Genomic DNA, 22184 nt, shown 5'->3' with positions numbered 1-22184 from the left:
AAGCCGTTTGACAACAGAACTTCGTCCTATCCAACCTCCAGGAAAATTCTCATTCAGTGTTTGCGTTGCAACTCGGGAGGACGAGCTGGACAACGGTCGTGTTGCAGCCATATACACTACTGGCCATTAAAATTGCTACACCAAGAAGAAATGCAGATGATAAACGGGTATTCATTGGACGAATATATTATACTAGAACTGACATGTGATTACATTTTCACGCAATTTGGGCACATAGATCCTGAGAAATCAGTACCCAGGACAACCACCTCTGGCCGTAATAACGGCCTTGATACGCCTGGGCATTGAGTCAAACAGAGCTTGGATGGCGTGTACAGGTACAGCTGCCCATGCAGCTTCAACACAATACCACAGTTCATCAAGAGTAGTGACTGGCGTATTGTGACGAGCCAGTTGCTCGGCCACCTTTGACCAGACGTTTTCAATTGGTGAGAGATCTGGAGGATGTGCTGGCCAGGGCAGCAGTCGAACATTTTCTGTATCTAGAAAGGCCCGCACAGGACCTGTAACATGCGGTCGTGCATTATCCTACTGTAATGTAGGGTTTCGCAGGGATCGGATGAAGGGTAGAGCCACGGGTCGTAACACATCTGATATGTAATGTCCACTGTTCAAAGTGTCGTCAATGCGAACAAGAGGTGACCGAGACGTGTAGCCAATGCCATCCCATACCATCACGCCGTGTGTTACGCCAGTATGCCGATGACGAATACACGCTTCCAATGTGCGTTCTCCGCGATGTCGCCAAACACTGATGCGACCATCATGATGCTGGAAACAGAACTTGGATTCATCCGAAAAAACGACGTTCTGACATTCGTGCACCCAGGTTCGTCGTTGAGTACACCATCGAAGGTGCTTCTGTCTGTGATCCAGCGTCAAGGGTAACCGAAGCCATGGTCTCCGAGCTGATAGTCCATGCTGCTGCAAACGTCGACGAACTGTTCGTGCATATGGTTGTTGTCTTGCAAACGTCCCCATCTGTTGATTCAGGGATCGAGACGTGGCTGCACGATCCGTTACAGCAATGTGGATAAGATGCCTGTCATCTCGACTGCTAGTGATACGAGGCCGTTGGGATGCTGCACGGCGTTCCGTATTACCCTCCTGAACCCACCGATTCCATATTCTGCTAACAGTCATTGGATCTCGACCAACACGAGCAGCAATGTCGCGATACGATAAACCGCAATCGCGATAGGCTACAGTCTGACCTTTATCAAAGTCGGAAACGTGATGGTACGCATTTCTCCTCCTTACACGAGGCATCACAACAACGTTTCATCAGGCAACACCAGTCTACTTCTGTTTGTGTATGAGAAATAGGTTGGAATCTTTCCTCATGTCAGCACGTTGTAGGTGTCGCCACCGGCGCCAACCTTGTGTGAATGCTCTAATAAGCTAATCATTTGCATATGATGGCATATTCTTCCTGTCGGTTAAATTTCGCGTCTTCGTGGTGTAGTAATTTTAATGGCCAGTAGTGTACATTGTTGAATATCCTATGGTACCTCTTCTAGAAGAACAGACAGTATGTTCGTCAAAAAATGTGCGTACGAATATCCATTTAGAGCCCCTGAGGTGAAGTAAGGTCCTGGAATGCAATTTCATGTCATGCCGCACCATACGTTTACACTCTACAGTCGTTTGTACTGCACCTGACGAACCCAGTGTGGGTTTTCGGCTGCCCAGTAGTGCATGCTATGCCAATTTACATTAGCGTGGTAATAAACGTTGATTCATCGGTAAAGAAAACGTAAGGTCGTCTCTATGGTCAGTTACAGAAGGTTAAACTGACAAAGTTCTGGACGATGTTCTAAATCACGGTCGACGAGTGCCTGATGTCGTGGCAAATGAGAGGGATGGAAGTTCTGTCGATGCAGGATGCGAATGACATTCGTCTGGCTACTTACCCATTCCTTGGCAATATGCCTTCTACCACTGTGCGAATTCGTTAGCGTCGTAGCCGCAACAGCTCCTCGTGCTGTCTGTCAGTTGCAGTCTTTTTTTTTGTCCTCTTTCTGACGTTGAAGCACACTGCCCGCACTTGTGTCTGTGCAGTTGCCTGGCTCGTCGGACATTGGCGATCCGGGGTAGAGAGCTCTTTACTGCTGTAGTGTTTTTACGGCATTTCTTTTACATTCACTGTATAAAAGTAGTATATCCAACTTCTTCTCATTGGTGTACATCTGTCCACGCAATGAATTTGAAGCAGAAATGAGCGGCCTGCAGTGCAGACAAGTAAACAGGCAAATGTGTTGGCGTTCTGACATAGCGTACCACGAGAGCTCTGCTTGGCGGTGTTCGCAGCGCTAATACCGATTCTGGGCACATTTCTCGAGTTTTTTTACGACAGGTCTCAAGTCGACATTAAGAAACCCTATATCACCGCAATGGCCTTCTAAAGAGCTATCGAATGCAGTAATAGAAAGGATGAGGTTCTGTGAGAAAAAAACGTGCTTGCTTCAATATCTTCGTTGATACCAGCGCTAAAACCATTTAAAAAAAGCACTCCGTCTTCAGGCCACAAGTGGCCCCCGACCGCCGTGTCATCGTCCGTGGGGGATGCGGATAGGAGGGGCTTGAGGTCAGCACACCGCTCTCCCGGTCGTTATGATGGTTTTCTGTGACCAGAGCCTCTACTATTCGGTCGAGTAGCTCCTCAATTGGCATTACGAGGCTGAGTGCACCTCGAAAAATGGCAACTGCGCGTGGAGGCTGGATGGTCACCATCCAAGTGCCGGCCACGCCCGACAGCCCGTAACTTCAGTGATCTCACGGCAACCGGTGTATCCACTGTGGCAAGGCCGTTGCAACCTAAAAACCATTAACCAAACAAAAAATACGTGTCGCTCGACGCTCTAACATTTGCCGATTTGCGTAACCCTTCACGTAATGAAAGGGATGTTACGACTTTCGTGACTCACCCTGTATAGCGGTGTAGATGGTTCAAAAATGGTTCAAATGCCTCTGTGCACTATGGGACTTAACATCTGTGGTCATCAGTCCACTAGAACTTAGAACTACTTAAACGTAACTAACCTAAGGACATCACACACGTCCATGCCCGAGGCAGGATTCGAACCTGCGACCGTAGCAGTCGTGCGGTTCCGGACTGTGTGCCTAGAACCGCTCGGCCACCGCGGCCGGCTATAGCGGTGTAGAGACGTAAGTATAAAAAATGTATGGAATGCAGGTATGTAGGTACATAAGAAAAGTTTATATATTTTTTCTGTATGTCGAATCCGAGAGCCTGCATGATTGTATTTAAATGATGCCCCGATTCATTATATTCGTGAAAAAGTAGAGTTTTTAAGGCTTTTCTGGCTCACCTAGTACTGGTTGTGAGATTTTGCCACTAGAGCAACATATACCCAACAGTTTCTTCTTTCCATTTTAATGCATTTTTGTGCCCACATTTTTGATCCATCCCCCTATGATAACTAATTTATGATTAAATAGTCATTTAACAGCTCATCGTCAAATGCAGCCTCACTAAAAGCCTCCCTCTTCCTCATGTAAAGGTCCGACTCCGTTTTTCGCACAGTGTTTATCTGAAAGACGCCGTCATTGTGAGTCTTCAAGCATCTTGGAGGCTGTAAGCGACGCTTGACGCTCGGCGTCCAAAATGCGGCGGGCTTGTGACCGTTCCAGTGTATCTGTAGCTCTGAAGACTCCCTGACATTCTGCGATCAAGTTCCGGCGGACATGAGATTGCTCTGAAGTTTATTAGAGTAGAGTAACTTTCGCAACTTGAGCTCTCTTAGAACTATGCGCTAAACCAGAATTTACGTTTGCAAGGCTTACAGTAACAGTTTTAAATATGGTTCTCGAACTCACCGAACTCTCCAGCATAGCTAAGTGGCGTGATCTCAATATCATAAACCTCGCCCACGGTCACGGAATAGACAGGAAGAGTTTCCGACCATCGCGCCAGTGTCGTCTGCATGCCACTCACGTATACAGTATTAAAAAAATGCTTATAATAGCCTACTCGAAACGATACTATTTTCTACAGTACAGACGGCTGCACTCGTGCATCAGTAAAATGAAATGAAATGTGTTTATGGCTTTAATGGTCGGGTTGGGATGATAGAAAGATTGGTGCAACACTTTTTGACTCCATTTCGATTACTTCCACGTCAGTTATGATAAAATGATGATGACAACGCACATTCAGACGCGAGCAGCAAAAAGAAACCAACCCCAGTGGGAACTGAATCAGGAAGCTAACCACACGCCCACAGCTACTAAAGCCGATGATTGTGCTACAAAGAAGTTACAGGCGACGGATTACGCTCAGAGGCTAAATTGTGATGGCTCTGTGACTGATATTCACTACTGGACATTAAAATTACTACACCATGAAGATGATGTGCTACAGACGCGAAATTTAACCGACAGGAAAAATATGCTATGATATGCAAATGATTAGCTTTTCAGAGCATTCACACAAGGTTGTCGTCGGTAGCGACACCTACAACGTGCTGACATGAGGAAAGTTTCCAACCGATTTCTCATACACAAACAGAAGTTGACCGGCGTTGCCTGGTGAAACGTTGTTGTGATGCCTCATGTAGAGAGGAGAAATGCGTACCATCATGTTTCCGACTTTGATCAAGGTCGGATTGTAGCCTATCGCGATTGCGATTTATCGTATCGCGACATTGCTGCTCGCGTTGGTCGAGATCCAATGACTGTTAGCAGAATATAGAATCGGTGGGTTCAGGAGGGTAATACGGAACGCTGTGATGGATCCCAACGGCCTCGTATCACCAGCAGTCGAGATGACAGGCATCTTATCCGCATGGCTGTAACGGATCGTGCAGCCACGTCTCGATCCCTGAGTCAACAGATGGGGACGTTTGCAAGACAACAACTATCAGCACGAACAGTTCGACGACGTTTACGGCAGCATGGACTATCAGCTCGGAGACCAAGGCTGCGGTTACCCTTGACGCTGCATCACAGACAGGAGCGCCTGCGATGGTGTACTCAACGACGAACCTGGGTGCACGAATGGCAAAACATTTTTTCGGATGAATCCAGGTTCTGTTTACAGCATCATGACGGTCGCATCCGTGTTTGGCGACATCGCAGTGAACGCACATTGGAAGCGTGTATTCGTCATCGCCATACTGGCGTATCACCCGGCATGGTTACACGTCTCAGTCACCTCTTGTTCGCATTGACGGCGCTTTGAACAGTGGACATTACATTTCAGATGGGTTACGACCCGTGGCTCTACCCTTCATTCGATGCCTGCGAAACCCTACATTTCAGAAGGACAATGCACGACCGCATGTTGCAGGTCCTGTACGGGCCTTTCTGGACACGGAAAATGTTCGACTGCTGCCCTGGCTAGTACATCCTCCAGATCTCTCACCAATTGAAAACGTCTGGTCAAAGGTTGCCGAGCAACTGGCTCGTCACAATGAGCTAGTCACTACTATTGATGAACTGTGGTATCGTGTTGAAGCCGCATGGGCAGCTGTACCTGTACACGCCATCCAAGCCCCTTTTGACTCAATGCCCAGGCATATCAAGGCCGTTATTCTGGGCGGAGGTGGTTGTTCTGGGTACTGATTTCTCAGGATCTATGCACCCAAATTGCGTGAAAATGTAATCACATGCCAGTTCTTATATTTGTCCAATGAATACCCGTTTATCATCTGCATTTCTTCTTGGTGTAGCAATTTTAATGGCCAGTAGTGTAGTATGGAAATATGATTAAACACATAGAGGATTATACAAGGTGACTTTTTCCACCGTGTACAAACTCTAGGGACTGATCGATGAGAGGATACAGAACAAAAAAGGTCTAATGAAGTTATACCCGGAAATGCGTGGGTACGATGCTAGGGACCATTTATCCAGTCATACTTTGTTACAGAGACCACGGTGTAATACAAGCTGCACCATGCAGCCACAGTTACGGTATATATGGTTTCCTCCTGGAGGGTGGTACTGTTCCTCATACGTCATGCCCTAGGACCCTCTCCTGCCACAGTACCTGGTAATGTTGTATCCGATTCACATCATTTACTGACTCACCTAGTAGAGGATGTGGTGCATTGTACACAATGGTTCCGTATTCTAAACGGGAGCTTGCCGACATGATGTTTACTTACGGAAAGGCAAATGACAACGGCCGGCCCGCAGCAAGATTGTATCAGGAGACCTATCCCCGCGGATAACAACTACAGCATTCAATGTTCGCAACAGTGTTTCGCCGTTTGTGTGGCACAAGGTCGTCTCAGGAAGCAGGGAATCATGAAGGACTTACCAGAAATGTTCGGACACCAGAAATGGAGGAAAGTGTGATTAACACTGAGGAAGGCGACGGCCGTGTCAGTACCAGGCAGTTGGCCCGCCAGTACAGGGTAAGCCGGACGACCGTGAGGAACATTCTCCATGACAACTGTTACTACCCTAATCACTTACAGTGTTTGCAGGACTTGCTAGCGACAGACTTTCCACATTGGGAGCAGTTTTGTCACTTATTTGTTCACGAGGCAACCACGCTTCCGGGATTTGTGTCATCCATCCTATATAGAGATGATTCTACCTTTATGCGGAGTGGTATCTTCAACTTTCCTAGCAGTCACCTGTGGGATAGTATGCAAATCATCAGCATCGGTGCAGCCGTAGTGTGTGGGTCGGGATAATTGGCGACCGTATTTTGGGACCAGTCTTTCTTCCACGTCGCTTAACAGGCCACAACTATCGGCGTTTCTTGCGGGTGACTTTGCCTCCCCTGCTGGAAGTGTCACTGATGATTCGAAACATTATGTGATTGCTGCATATGGTGCTCCAGCTCACTTCGCAGTTAACGTCCGGACGCATCTCAATCGTGCCTTCTCTGGTCGATGGAACGGACGAAGGGGTTCAGTTGCATGGCCTGCTCGTTCACCGGATCCCAACCAGTGCGATTTCTGGTTAGGGGGCCATCTAAAAAGTATCGTGTATGCAGGGCCCATTCCAGATGTGGAGAAACTGGAGCAGCCTGTTCATGCTGCCTTTGACACTGTTCGGATGCAGCCTGGCCGATGTGAACGTGTTTGACAGAACATGCTACAGCGCGTACACACATGCGTTGAGGCTCGTAGAAGCCATTTTCAACACATATCGTAGCTGTGGTTGCATGGTGGAGCGCGTATTAGACCGCAGTCTCTGTTACAAAGTATGATTGAATAAATGGTCTCTAGCATGGAAGCCCTGCATTACCAGACATAAGTTCATTAGACCTTTTTTGTTCCGTATCCTCTCACCGAACAGTCCCTAAAGTTTGTACACAGTGGAAAAAAATCACCCTGTATTAGCACTGTGTTCATTACGTTGAATCGTATTTCATAGAACATACCAAATCATAAAAGCATTTTCACGACTATAATAAAGTTCAAAACTCAAAGAGTAAATAGGTTTTTGAAACAGTAATTACTGTTCCGTATTTCGCTTTGTATTCTTCAAATCAGTAAATATGTTGTACTACACTATACTCTTCCTTAACGTTCAAACTATGTATCCGTACCAAATTTTATCAAAATCCGTTCCGTGGTTTAGTCGTGAATGCGTAACAGACAGAGTTACTTTGGGATTTAGAATATTAGTATGGAAGTATGGATTGTGCAGTTCGTTGACTTAGATCTCGAGCACTCAGTAACCCAGGCACAACTGAATTGCGGTTGAGTACAAGAATAATAGAAAGAAAGAAAAAAACATTCACTGGATCTTCCTTTCCCACTTTTCGTTACATAAAACATGCAAAATGCAAACTCTGTGGGAAAAAATTAAATTATACCGTGGAGTTGCCTTACCTCAATGACATTCAGAAAAAGGCATTAAGAATACGAAATAAACTGCTTCCTGCTGGATGGTTCAACTATTATTCCATGTCCAATAACTAGCGTAGATCTTAAAAACTGACACATTACGGTATGAATCGGAGTATGCGTGTCTTGTGACTGTACTATTGTTGACTTGTTGTGTGAACCAATATGCATCCTCGGATTGCTTCGCAGCAAAACGAATGCGCTGTGTTTCTACACCAGACAGCAGGCAACAACTTAGCGTATTCTCGTCATGAAAAGATCTAATACATTTTCAGTTTTAACTCCCTCTCTTCTGTCCCCCCCCACCCACTTTCTTCCACCCCCTCTCTCTGTCTGTCTCTCTCTCTCTCTCTCTCTCTCTCTGTCTCTCGTTCTCACTACCTCTGCCTCCCGTGAAGTTATTTCTTTTCCATGAATAGCTATTCATTTTATTTCCACTCCTCTATCCATGGCAACAGGCTGACTCAGCATCGACGAAAGAAGCTGGCAACCCAACAAATGAGCCTATCTCTTGTTTTGTCATTGTGCCACACGTGTCAGACTGGTAACTGACTTGAGACGGCCTGTCCACTATTGACTCAGTGTTACACTTGACTTTCTCGATACTTGAGCCACTTCTTAAAAAGAACAGTCTTTTCAGTATGTTTGCTCCTTATAAGACGTGTCAACACTTTATAATAACTTTACATCTTTTACATCAATCGTTCTTCTTGAATGATAATGAAATATTTAATTATGCCAGCCCATGTTAAGTACAACAGATAATTTCGCATTCAAAAAGAAAATTTTCTCTGATGGAAAATAATACGGTGCGCCTAGTGTGCATAATATCTTGGTCTATCTTATTAATTTTATAACGCAATTTCATAAAATTGTTAATTTTTTTCTGTGCATAGAGGTTCCACGAAGAAGAGTGTAATCGCTTACATTTTGGCTAGAGCTGAGACTGGTAACTACCAATCTGCGCTCGTCTGTTGTTAAAAATTGCCTAATTTCTCAAGAAACGGCCACTCCCATGACATTCTGTGATGGCACTTTTATTTATGACATTTTCTTTTGTTCACAGTTACTATACGAACTTAGTGGCCAATACTGCGCAACTGTTTTTGTAGTTGTTAATTACTCTACAAAACATGTAGACGGCGGAGTTCTTCCCAACTACTGTATTGTTTCAATAAATATTCACACTCATCGCGAGTACTATGCTATGCGGGCAACTCGATCCTCCATTGTCTGAGGTGTCCTTAAATCTTAAATCACAAGCAATGGCCGAACTGTTGATTCTGTTACCAAGAGCACAGGTCGATTCGCTTCTCGTCCCCGTTTAATGCGGTCAGCGATATTTTACGCCCTGCGATGCAGGAGCTCCTAAACGATATTACTTTGAGTGAAATTTTACGATAAAAAATTGACCAATCCGTGTCAGTTATTCCTTTTGATACAGTTCTTCCTGTCCGCGGAGTGGTCAGAAATCAAAAATGAAATGAAAACTTGAACCATGATCACAGCACCACAAGTCGGAATCATCGCCTGTCTTGTACTGTTTCGGTTACAGCGCTAGTCTGCTTGAAGAACCGAAGTTTCATTGCACTGACGACACTCACAACATGAACACCTTGATCAATGGCTACCAAACTTATATTCCCTTTTCCTATGCCTGTAGTATATGTAGATGAAATTTCATCCTTATGCGATCTTATTTTCGGTCAGAAGAAAGCAATTACTGCTGAAGAAAAATTGTACAAGTACATGAAGGCTATTGGATGTGCGTCTAACGCTCCTGGAAATTTTCAAATGGAGGTCGCAACGCAGCATTTCCGGAGGACGAGCACGTGTAGCTTATCGCCACCTTTCGTATTTTGGTAAAAGCGTTTAGCGGTCATTATCGCTTCTGTTTGTGGGGCTCAGACCGACATCAACGTGTATGCAGACGACTGAGTGGGAGGTCACAGGAAGTAGCGACTCTCCAAACTCATACCTTTCCACCTCCTGCAATTGCGATGTCGAGAGCTATTGTGTACGACAGCAGGACTGCTTTGATAAGTGTTGAAGGGAGGCCGAATTCCCGTCAGTATGTAGAAAGAATGGTAAACCCTGTTGTCATACTCTTCATGACCATGGTACCAAATAGCATATTCCAGCATGATAATGCAAGATTCTCACCCTGTTGTTCACATCACAAACGTCTTATGGAATGAAGGAACCAATAATTGGGTGCCCTGCCCCTTGACTTGTCACTCACACAACGTTTTTCCGCCGTTAAATCGTCCAATGTTTTCGCTCCTTACACCAAGCGAGACGTCGTTTGGCATTTACCGGTGTGATGTGTGGCTTATGAGCAGCCGCTCGACCATGAAATCCAAGTTTGCTCACCTCCCGGTAACTATCACAGTACTTGCAATGGAGCCTGGTGCAGTTTGGAATTCCTGTGTGATGGTCTGGATAGACGTCTGCCTGTTACACATTACGACGCTCTTCAAGTGTCGGCGGTCTCTGTCAGTCAACAGGCAAGCTCGGCCTGTACACTTTTGTGCTGTACATGTCCCTTCACGTTTCCACTTCACTATCACATCGGAAAAAAGTGGACCTAGGGATGTTTAGGAGTGTGGAAATATCGTGCTCAGACGTATGATACAAGTGAGACCCAGTCACCTGACCTCGTTCGAAGTCCGTGAGTTCCGCGGAGCGCCCCATTCTACTCTCTCACGGTGTCTAATGACTACTGAGATCGCTGATATGGAGTACCTGGCAGCAGGTGGCAGCGCAATGCGCCTAATGTGAAAAACGTATGTTTTTGGGGGTGTCCGGATAATTTTGATCACATAGTGTAGTAACATCCATATTTGTTCTTGGTATGGATTATAGAAAGTCAGGTGAGACTGATGATTTCTGAATACATACTTGCTGGATTGGTGGAGCACGTACAGTTTGGGTCCGCAGCTCGTGGTCTAGTGCCTAGCGTTGCTACTTATGGATCACAGAGTCCCAGGTTCGATTTCCGATCGGGTTGGGGATTTTCTCTGCCCAGTCACTGGGTGTTTGTGTTGCCGTCATCATTTCATCATCATCATTCATGATAGTGGCTAGATTGGACTGTGTAAAAAATTGGACCGTGAAACAATTGGGGCTTTGTACGGACGCTGATGACTGCGCAGTTGAGCGCTCCACACATTAAACATCATCATCAACATACTGTTCGGGATTCCGCCTCATGTCCCGTCATTGTCTTCCTTTCGACAGCTGGTGCGTCCGGAGAGCATTTTATATTTGCAGCTCACAATTCCTTATGGAAGGTATGAGGAGGTGCTGCAGCTCGGCAAACCTCTTCTGGCCGCAGATGAGCTGAGCATTTTGCACTAGGGTGCCAAGAGCTGGTCTGTGCTGTGCAAGTTGTGACGAGTCTGGTGTTTAGTTGCAGTGCCATGTGGGCTTTATTGTTGTAGATAGATTGCCCTACGTACCACCGCTATCCTTTTTCGTTAATTGAAGCTTTAATCACCGTTTCACCAACTCACACGCAAACCGTCACTTTTCAACATCATGTAGGCCTAGGGCTACGTTACAGACCAATCTGTTACCATAACCAACATTCCAATAAATAATATAAGCGCAAAATGTATTGTCAGTGTTCTATACGCTTCCTTTTCGCAGATGTGTGACGTCACACATCACAAGATTATTATGTAATAAGACGAAGTCGACATCCAGTATCTGTAGGTTTCAACCGATCCTGTAGATCATGTCATGAAAATAAAATTATATGATAGGTATTTATTAAAAATTATACTAAAATATTACTAAAATTATTTCCATAGATCATAAGTAAAAAGGTCCTCGATAATATACAACAAGTGAAAAATCTATAACATATTTCGTTTAGAAGTTAATAAATAAATTGTCACAAACAAGTAAACGCGTAAGTAGTGAAAGTGGTACCGTAGGTAGTTTAAAATTCTTATTTACGTTGACCATATTACTGCAATGAAGATATGCAGACGTGAGATTTTAGGTACGCTCACGTTATTTGATACTGTTGACAACATACACATCAATTGGTTCTGTTAAGAAATTCGTCAGTGGAACAGAAAGTGCTAGCTACCAATAAATCATTTAGGCTCCTCTTAAATTGTTCTTTATTAGTAGCTAAACCATTTACCACTGCTGGCAAGTTATTGAAAATGTGTGTTCGTGAATTATATACATGTTCATGGATTAAAGTAAGAGACTTGAAGTGTTTGAGTAGATTATTTTTATTCTTAGTTGGGTACAGTAAGCACTGGCAACAATGAGGCTTAAAACATTTAACATATTTAGTGACTTCTCTAGAAACCGGCTGCGGAATACGCTATTAATGAAACAGTATTAGTGCAGAAGCCGGCCGCGGTGGTCTAGCGGTTCTAGGCGCTCAGTCCGGAACCGCGCGACTGCTACGGTCGCAGGTTCGAATCCTGCCTCGGGCATGGATGTGTGTGATGTCCTTAGGTTAGTTAGGTTTAATTAGTTCTAAGTTCTAGAGGACTGATGACCACAGATGTTAAGTCCCATAGTGCTCAGAGCCATTTGAACCAACCATTAGTGCAGAAACTGAAGAGTGTGTACGGAGTACGTCATAGTACTTTAAACAAAATGCAGTTGTTTAAATTTTGTCTCGAAACGATGATGTTTCATAAGAATTTCAAGTTAAAATGAAAGTTTTTTCATGCCAATATTCGCTTCGGCCAACAGAGGCTACATGTTTGCATAATTAGAGAAGTTATTAAAGCGGATTATTGGGAAAAGAATACTTAATTTCTTCCATTAATATAGAGCGTCTCAAGTCTTTACATACGGCAGAGGATATTAAACTGAGTAGTTTAAATAACGAACTTATGGTCGGAAATAAATATTCAGTTTGTTGTTCACATTAATAATTTGTAGCTCATAACAATAATTTAATCTCCTAGCTGCTGTTTAAAGTGACAGTTATCAACCTCAATGCAAGCATTACAACACCATTCAGCTACAAAACAAACACTGTCTTCAAAACAGTTCTGTGCTATTGCGTGCGCACCCTGTTGAAGATGTGGGTTTAATTGCAGCTCCACCAGTACTTCCCACAATATTTTCTAAGATGTGTGTATTTCATGGCTACGTTGTCGATCTTCTCGAGCACGATCAACACCGTCTCAAACACCAGTCAGCAAAAATTCTCTATCGAGTACCTTGACCAGCTTTATGTAATCTAACTTAGTGATAACTTACATATTTCAGAAAAGGTGACATAGATTTTCTGTGTCGCATAGATATTTCTGCTAATTAGCTATCATTATCAGGTTATTGGAGGCTATCTCAGATTCTAAACACGGTTGTTCTTCTTGTTAGTAAGTTCATTCGCCCACGTCGCATAAAAAAACACATTGATTACTAGTTTCAGCGAAATTAAGTCCCCATCTTCAGATAATTTATGTAGGCAGCATTTTTACAGGGCCAATACAATTCGTCGCGGAAAATAGGAAGACAGTTACTACTAGTTCCCGCTGACTTGAATTACATCATTATTCATGAATGGTGCTGTTTTTACAGTCGGAAGGAAACCTTTCGGAAAACTGGAATTTCACCAGGAGAATCAGTGCTGTTTGAACATTGGCTGGGGCGATGTAGCTGAAAATTACGTGACGAAATAGCTTGGCACTGTACAAATTTTTCTATAGAAACGATCTGAAGATGGCGACTTAATTTCGCTGAAACTAATAATAAGTGTGTATTTTTATGCGATCTGAGGGAATAATCTGCTGTAGTAAGAAGAACAATCGCGTTTTATAGATATTTCTTGAAGAGAGACAATGTTCTCCTTTAATATATAATAAAGTACATATTCCAGAATGAGATTTTCACTCTGCGGCGAAGTGTGCGCTGATATGAAACTTCCTGGCAGATTAGAACTGTGTGCCTGCGAACCTTGCAGAACTAGCACTCCTGAAAGAAAGGATATTGCGGAGACGTGGCTTAGCCACAGCCTGGGGGATGTTTCCAGAATGAGATTTTCACTCTACAGCGGAGTGTGCGCTGATATGATATGAAACTTCCTGGCAGGCTAAAACTGTGTGCCGGACCGAGACTCGAACACGGGACCTTTGCCTTTCGCCGGCAAGAGCTCTCCCAACTGAGCTACCCAAGCACGACTCACGCCCCGTCCTCACAGCTTTACTTCTGTCAGTACCTCGTCTCCTACCTTCCAAACTTACAGGAGAGCCTCTGTAAAGTTTGGAAGGTAGGAGACGAGGTACTGGCTGAAGTAAAGCTGTGAGGACGAGGAGTGAGTCGTGCTTGGGTAGCTCAGTTGGCAGAGCACTTGCCCGCGAAAGGCAAAGGTCCCGAGTTCGAGTCTCGGTCCGGTACACAGTTTTAATATGCCAGGAAGTTTTAAAGTACATATTGTTATTTATGCGCTGTGTAAACTGGCGAGACAAACTGGGGACTGTTTGTCTTCTGTGAATCCACGTGATTTTCTGCTCTGTCATCCCAACGAATGTCTAACCATCACTGATCTTGGCGATTTTCCACAGTTTTCATTCGGACCGTAAAAACAGCACCATTCATGAACAGGTTTTGGTATTTCTTCCTATCCAGCGGTGTAATTCAAGTCAGCTGGAACTCGTAGTAGCTGTCTTCCCGTCAACCGTCCAATGGGATCAGTGAGCAAGAAATAGACTCAAGGTGCGAGGTCTCTTGCCGGCGAGACCTCGTACGTTTCACATCAACACATCCTGCCTCCATTTATGGAAGTAGAACCATGACAGCCTTCACAGCGACCGTGGTAATAACTTCCGAATATTATCAATACACGAGTGTCGTATACTGACAGGAGAGAGAAATCGAACCAGTGGCGTTAAAGTGAAGCGAAAATAACGCCGCCCTTCGTTTCTCATTTCAGCTGCAGTTAATTGAGGATAGTGTGCGCGCAGAGAAGAAAAACAGAAGCTAGCGAGCAGGTGGAAGGTAACAGGTAGCGGGCGAGGGTCAGCAGGGAATTGTTGCTGGCCGTGGCAGCGCCTGCAGAGCGGCTACCCTGCGCAGCGTAAAAGGCAGTGGTTGGCTGGTGGCTGATGCTGCGACAGCGGCCGGGCTGCAGACAGAAATAATGCGCGCCCTGTGCCGACAGCGCTGGCAGCGTCTGCACTCCGCAGGTCTTCACGCGTGGGAAGCCGCCACATGGCACGGCGCACAACAAACAAGCTTGCGTATTATCTCAGCGCGCTCTGCCATGTGCCTATTTATTGATCGCGACATGTTGGCTATCGGATCACCGAATTTTGAAATGCCACACTTACAACTCGCATGGAACTCCGCTCCCATCGATCGCGAGAAGAACTTAAGGAATGTGTAAAACTTACTGGCGTTATTCTGCTTTATACATACGAGGCGGAGAACCTAAAGTAACCAGAATCGTGCTGCAGTGTTTCATCTACTTGTGACAGGGATGGTATTAGTATTTTAGTTATGAATAACCGGTGTTTTTCTATATTTGTTTGTTCCCGGTTAGAACAGGTGTTCTTTATGTTTTTCTAATAACCGAATGAAAAAACCAAAGAATCAATTAGCAATAGGAGCGGTGCTAAAATTTTTCTTTTTTAAAAGAACCTTTCCTAAAAATGGAGCAATTTTCATTCGTAAATTTTTTATTTGTTTGAAATATTGCGTTATTATAGAAAATGGGAAGTGCTACTTTTCAACATTGCCGACAGTGAAGAGCAACAAGCACATGGCATCAGAACTGGTGCATCATTGATGCGACAATAAAGTCCCTGCTGATGAGTCTCGTGTGTCGTGGCTTAAGGCACACGTGTACTTGCAGAGTGCATGATTTGCCCCTGTCTGGTCTATACAGTAGTTCCTCGCTGCCGTCCCAGACTTCTGTTGCTCTGCAGAGTGCCACCAATCCCAGTCTGGAAATTGTTTACGAAGTGATGTAGGAAGGAATTACAATGCTACACTTGCTTTAAAAGAGTAAAGATTAGTCTGCTATATCTATGAAATAATAAAAGGGAAAGGAAATTGTGTTAAAAAAACTTAATAACAATTCATTCATAGTATATAATAAAAATAGTTGATCCGCTTCCTTTGTCTACATAATACGCCTTTATCTGCTTGTAGTTCTTGAAAAGAGGCAACACGAAAAATAGAGCTTTTCAACCTCAGTTTTCACTCTTTAACACTGACTATTCGTAATGCCCAAATAGAGGTATCACCCCCGATTACAATATGATTTTTGAGCAGAGTTTCAAATAATTAGAATCAGCAGGAGAAAACTGTTAATTTTTTGTGTTTTCAACCACTTATCACTTATCGAGAAAAGCAGCCAAAGGTAGACAGACAGAATATTCTTTCATTTGCCTATTTAATTTAATTTTTGATCCTATGTGTCATGTATCTAAGGGAGTCAAAATTTTTCACTCTGTGTTCGGATTCTACGTTTATTACAGGAAATAATAGGAACAAACAACCGAAAACTGTTTATTTAAGGAACCGGTTGTTTTGAGAGATTTTAACAGTCAGATTAAACTGGAGTGGAAAAAGCCGATATAACCGAAAACCGGTTGTTTCAGCGATAACTGCAATCCCTAACTTGTGGTATCAGATTTTTCCTTAACATCTTACATCAAAATACTGGTTCATGTAACGAAGTTGTAAATGCACAGTTAATGAGGATAGGTTAGTTTAAAATATATAAATGTATTACATACGTATTTTGAAATCATAAACAATTTAATGTACCAGTTTATCGTTACTACAAATAAGGAGATAGATGACCTTGTGGTTCACAGCACCGCAACCTCGGAATCAAATGGTATACCGCGACCCTCATTCTCAGTTGTACGTTGATTTTCACGGAATACGCTCACCAGGAAATACGTTAGTCACTTCTCAAAACATAAAGCTGATATTGTGTAACGTAGCCACTAATGTTGATAAGTGCCTCAGTTCGGGGAGGAAGAGAGCGCCTAGGTTTCTTCAGGTATTATTTGATTATTTGCCGCAACAACGTAATACATTACCGTCTAGATCATGCAACGGACAGTACATTCCGTTAATGAAATAAAAAACTCTCATAGTTACAATAATAAAATCATCTACAACTATGACATTTGTGTTACTAATGGGCTATCCCGGGGCACAGACCCCCGAACCAGTTGCAGGCTGCCTGTCTAACTGCTTCCAATGGCAACAAAGATTTTATTTTGAAACTTTTATATAAACAGCGCATGAATTTAAAAATTTAAAATGCTAACATAATCTACGCCTTAATAGGTGTAATCCTGTGTGAAAGATTTTACACAGCAAGAGAAGTATTACAGTTGTAAATTATGTGTACATCTTGAGACAGCGCAGTTCAGCGCGGGGAAACACCCGGACTATGTTCACCTTTATTTGAGAGTGAGAGCACTTAGCGGCTTTCAACAAACTTTACACATAATTTCAAACCCTTAAGAAACTTTTTCTCTCTGATAAGCCCCCCCCCCCCAAAAAAAAACAAAAAAAAACAAAGATAAAGCAAAGAAGTTTCTCGCTTACTACGTTTTCGCTGTTCATGCAGTAAAACTGCCACATCAACCATGACGTTTAAATTTATTTCTTTTTCACTAATAATTCTACTGGCAATACGTTTTGAAGACAGTGTCCACACATAGCACTGCATGTACTTGCTAAATCATAACATTGCGCGACACATGATTTGGTTTAGGCTATAGGAAGTCATAAACATCGAGATGCATGAGAAATTAGCTTTTGCTTAAAACGGAGCGCAAATTACCCAGAATATGATCATCCATTGTTTGATAATGAGAGCACTTATCGACTTTCAAACGTTTCCCTAACTTTTTCTCCTTTACATGCTGAATGTCAAATTTTTACCGCGTTAATTCATTTGTAAAGTAATCAGAAGTTTGAAGCTATTTTACATATTGGAATTCGGTTCTGTAGAGAACCGGGGACTTATTAGTTGAATCACTATTTGTGTATATGATGTAGTCAGAAAGTAGAGTAATACTAGGATGAACTACACTTCTACTAGTGGTTTGTGAAGTCTACTATTGCTTAATATAAAAGATATAATTTATGAAGTAAACTGAAGAAAAATAACCAAAAGATAGTAAGAGGCAGGAAAGAAGATAAGACTAGACGGATGACTTGAGGAGACTTTGGTCGCAGAAGTCTGCATTTTGCCTTTTTAGGAAAAGTTCCACCTCAAAAGTCACCTAGTCGTGATAATTGAAATGTCTGCCACGCAATGACTACTTCATCCAAGGAAAGAGGAACAAGACACTGGGTGCCCTGTCAGTAGAATACGAGGACTAAGGCTAGACTTATGAGCCAAAATAAGCAGCATAAGTGACTTGTGTCGTGTGCTGAATGAGCCGGGTTGTTATCATGGAGCAAAAACACACCCTTCGTCAACTTCCCGTGACGCCGCGTCTTGGTAGCGTTCCCCATCGTTATCACAGGATTTAGGTCTTATGCTCCTGAAACGCTTTGCCCCTTACGAGCATAACCTGTTAACTTCACACCATCGCAGCACCAAAAACCATTAGTACCATCCTCCAGGATGGTTGGGTCTTGGCCGTTCTGGTGTGGTGAATCGAAATTTTTCTATTGCTTGTTTTGCTCCTTTGTCTCGAAGTCATAGTGATGTACCCACAACTAGTTCATACACTCATAAGCACGGTTTGCCACTTGCTGTTCTAAAAGTCATCAGTTAATTTACAGATACCTAGCTAATTCTGAACTGCTGAAACAGTGGGCACACGAGAAAACATAGAATACGAGTGAAAGCTACAATCAATCACCTTACATGGAGGCGTTGTCCAAAAACAGCATTTGTTTCCTCAGATGTTTTCAAGATAACTGCACGTGATACTTGTCTAGTGTTTAATAGTGGAAACGTAAGTAGGATTATGTACCTGCAGAGATTAGGCTTACATCCAGACGCATTCACACTCATGGTACTCGGAAGCATCGATGAAGCAAGATTTGACAAAGCTCAGGCAACAGCGAAAAAATGCTAAATTTGGCTAGGCGGAGGAGGCAGGAGACGGGAATACTTCAGGAGGATAAGAAAGATTCAGTGAGTGGAGGTATGACAATGCTGTTAACAACTGAAATGAAAACTTTAAATAAGAGTTGCTGTGAAGGAATTCTTTGAGATAGAATGTACCTTTCCTCAGAAAATATAAAAGCTAGCGCCTAATCGCGTGTTTAGTTCATTTGTGTTTTCGACACTTCATCTGTGTGTATTCATAACCATCTCACTTTGCAGGATGTAGCTTGGGTAATGGGACTGTGACGGAAGTCTTCGCTGTGAAAAAAAAAGCATCTAGCTTTTTTGCAAAAGTTGGAGATAAGGAATGCCGATTACACATTATGTTTTTTCACAGATAAGTTTGCATATAGAATGATTTTGAAGTGCAAGGGAGATGCAACTTGTAATCGCAATGATCAAGAATAAAAAAATTAATTTGTGAAAAAGAAGTTATATCGTTTACGAACTTTTATCCGGTGTTGGATCCCCGGACCTCCATAAAAACTATTAGTGTGTTTAGCAATACAGTGCATAGTGATGTCTTCGTAAATTGGCAATACTGGACGAATCTGCTACTATCAAGGTCCAAATGACGCGCAATATTTCGCCTTCAGATCGTATGTTCAAGACTTTCCCTAAGCGACCAGTTCGTTAGTCAGAAGATATGATACTGCCACTGTTGTTCAACCTTCTCGTTCTGAAAGTGTTTCCAGCAAATCTTACGGCGGCTGTGAGTATTTTAACTGCCACGAGAGACGGAGTCTTCATCGCGAGTTGTAGCAGTTTTCTCCGACTTTGCCTGGCGTTCTCTGAGAACCGGAGAAACGGAAACCTCCGACCGCCAACTCATCCTGTACCTTACCCGTTCTCTCTTTGCAGCTGCCACGAAGAAAACATATTTATCTATAGACAATTTTTTTCACTGTATGTATGTATTAGACAGGTAAAAAAAATTTAAATGTATGCATCTTGGCAAACAAACAAAAGAGAGTTTTAAATGCAGTACCTATCTTAACTGTGTCAAAGTCAAAGGTCAAGTAAGTTAATTATTTTGTTTTCCTTTACGACGTAGTGGTTCATTATACCTTTCCGGACTAAACTAATATATTACAATGATATTTAAATACAGAAATGTTATAAACATTCGGTTACATTCAGACCGTTTCGCAATAAATATAAATATAGGTTTCTCCACAAATAAATAAGCTAGTATTCTTGCGCAAGTGCTCTCACAATAAATGACGACGAATTGTCGCTAAACATTATTTAAACAATAATGTATGCCTTCTTGACGGAAGCATCTTTTGATTCTCTTTCAGTTGTGGTGTCCACTAATATATGCTGTTGACCACGTTTATATTACGATATTTACGATATTGCAGTGTCTGTGTTATTCCGATTACGATGCAAAGTTCCTTTGGACATGCATACAGGCACTCCTGCGACTACAGCCGTTATGAAATACATTAAATGAATTCGCAATTACGAATAAGGACAACCATCAACTGTAGAATGGAGCGACGACAGTGAAAATTTGTGTCGAACCGGGACCTGAATCTGGATTTGCTTTGGCCATGAATGTAAGTCAGAAGGAACTTTGCGTCGTAATCAGAATAACACTGGTAATGAATATCGTATTTATCTGGCGATACCGGGCAAGCGACTTTCAAGTACAACATCTGACCAGTACGGGAATGTACATCATGGATGTAAGAGTACAGGCCGTTGCGGCTTTCCCAGCAGCGGCGCTATGGCTGGGGCAGCCACGCTGCTCCCTGAGCCCTGGTGCCCCACAAGCAAATTCACCTTACCTCCTACCAACTGAAGGCGGCCTAAACGCTCGCTACATGGAAGTAACATTACAACATCATGGTGCATTATTGCTGCACACTTCCTCCAACTAAACACGGATTGTTGGAACATTGTTCACTTTCATATACATAAAACGAATTACCACACTAGACTCCACTTCACCAATGGCTGCGCCTTCTTGTATTGTCTTTTTTAACGGCGTCTCAAGCTAAAGTTTGATAAGTTTGATTTTTAAAAAATTATTTCGCAAACAGTTCAGCTTACTTTTCAATATAAGCTCCTTTGAGGCAGATACACTTGCTCCAGCGAACTTGCAGCTTTTCTTCCCTTTGAAAAAATAGGTTGTGTGAAACTGTGCAAAATACTCGTTGTCTGCGCTATCACATCATCATTTGATGGAAATATATTCCCAGCAAGCCAAAGTTTCAAGTTAGAGAACAGGAAGTAGTCATTTGGGGCTACGGCTGGCGATCAGAGTGGACGAGGAACCAATTCAAAGCGCAATTCATGCAGTTTCACCGTTGTTATTGCCGATGTGTCGGATGATGCATTATCCTGATGAAAAATCACTTTATTGTGTGCTACACCAGGTCTTTTTTTCAGCGAACGCAATTTTCAACGGTTCCAGCAATGAAGCATAATGAGGTCTATTGATGGCCTTCTTCGGAGCACTTTTCGACAGCCTTTGTCCATTATTTTGACTGCCGTCTAGTATGTAGTGATGGATTCAGGTTTCATCAACGGTCACAAACTGGCGCAAAAAGTGTTGCGGATTGCGATTCAACATCTCCAGACATTGTGTTGAAATGTTGCGCCGGATGCGCTTTTGGTCCAGCAATCGCGGCAACCATCTTGTATATAGCTTCTTCATAGCCATTTCTCAGTACAGAATATAATGCACTCGCTCAGATGAGATGCCTGCAATCTCAGTATTCTCACGGAACCAAGTCATGAATTTTGTCAATGGTTTCACTTGTGTTGACTTCAATTAGACGGCCGCTGCGCGCTTTGTTTTCGGTGCTTGTCCGACCATTTTCAAATTCATTAAGCCAACAATAAATGATCATAATGATGGTGCAGAGTCCAATGTAATTTCATCCAATTCTGTTTTCATTTGTATGGCACTCCAACCCGTCGAATGAAAATGTTTAATAACAGTACGAATCTCGGTTTTCTCCGTTTTCCATCGTAGTCGACACACCGACCAATTCGGTCGGCTGCCAAGAATTAACCATGAGGGCACGACAAAAGTGACCCATTCTTTCATGGAAATTTGCCAGACTCATCAAACCATTCCACTGCGGCACGAGAGTGTTAATGTGCACCAGAAATGCAGATATATACACTACTGGCCATTAAAATTGCTACACCAAGAGGAAATGCAGACGATAAACGGGTATTCACTGGACAAATATATATTGCTGGAACTGACATGTGATTACATTTTCACATGATTTGGGTGC

Source organism: Schistocerca serialis, chromosome 5, assembly GCF_023864345.2.
Source record: "Schistocerca serialis cubense isolate TAMUIC-IGC-003099 chromosome 5, iqSchSeri2.2, whole genome shotgun sequence".
NCBI lineage: Eukaryota > Metazoa > Arthropoda > Insecta > Orthoptera > Acrididae > Schistocerca > Schistocerca serialis.
The sequence above is the reverse complement of the archived record's forward strand: the minus strand, read 5'-3'. Positions refer to the sequence as shown.